The 913-nt window shown below is 48.2% G+C and overlaps 1 non-coding gene across 1 annotated transcript; it reads left to right on the top strand.

The window, feature by feature from the left end:
* Window positions 1–383: 383 nt before the first annotated feature.
* On the top strand, window positions 384–526 carry LOC136389791 (small nucleolar RNA SNORA67). The gene has a single exon (XR_010748363.1). It is a non-coding gene; the product is annotated as a small nucleolar RNA SNORA67 (small nucleolar RNA).
* The last annotated feature ends 387 nt before the right edge of the window (window positions 527–913 follow it).

Below are 913 nucleotides of genomic sequence, written 5' to 3'. Positions count from 1 at the left end.
TGTCTCATCCCACCGCAGCGTGAGCATCAGACCCAAGAACGAACCCTCCGTCGGTACATTCAAAAAAGGAAGGTGACAAAAGTTTCCTCTCTGCTTAGAAGCTTCTCTAGAGCCATAAGGCAGCGACTTTCAGCTGGTGTGCCACCAGAATTTCTGACTATTGAGTCAGGGGTCCTGACCGCTTTTCCCTCAGATTGTCAAAGAAAAAAATGACAACAGCCAACACAACAGTAACTGCCAGTGTGAATGAATCAAAATTATACTTAATTTTTTTTGTCAGATCAGCAAAAAATACATTTTTTTTTGGTGTGCCTCAGAATTTTAGTAGTTAGTTTATGTGTGCCGTGAGATGAAAACCTAAGGTCTACTGATAAAGACAGTAAAACCAAGGTGGTGCCCCCTCCCAGGGGCCTAGTCGCGCCCTCTCCCGGAAAGCAGCAACTTGGAATAGAGCCTGCCGTGCCTCAGGCCCTGGGGGAGAAGGGGAGCTGTAATCTCCTCTGCCTGCCTTTGGCTGCCTACGTGTAAAAAAAATTATGCACACACACAATTTATTCGTATAATTTGGTTTTTTGATGAAGTGTGTGGGGTGCAAGATAAGAAAACCCGCATGCATGTGATTCTTACATTACTTGATTTATTTTGGGCAGATGGAAAATAAAGGATGCAAGAATGCAAGATCACACTAAAGGTCTCACCTCAGCAAGACCACGAGTTGCTCCTTTCATTTCTGTTATTTTGGGATGAACACGGGGAATTTCCAGTGATTTCAACACTGGGTGGAATGTCAGCCTCCCGTCCTGGTGGGCGGCGCAGTCAGGCGTGCTGGGGAACTCTCCGCGATGCCAGCCACCGGGAAACCTCCCCGGCCGCTCCCCCGCCCGGCAGCTGGCTGGCAGACGGGGAAGCTTTC

Source organism: Saccopteryx leptura, chromosome 1 (assembly GCF_036850995.1).
Source record: "Saccopteryx leptura isolate mSacLep1 chromosome 1, mSacLep1_pri_phased_curated, whole genome shotgun sequence".
NCBI lineage: Eukaryota > Metazoa > Chordata > Mammalia > Chiroptera > Emballonuridae > Saccopteryx > Saccopteryx leptura.
Note: the sequence above shows the minus strand (reverse complement) of the source record. Positions and strands in the feature narration are given on the sequence as shown.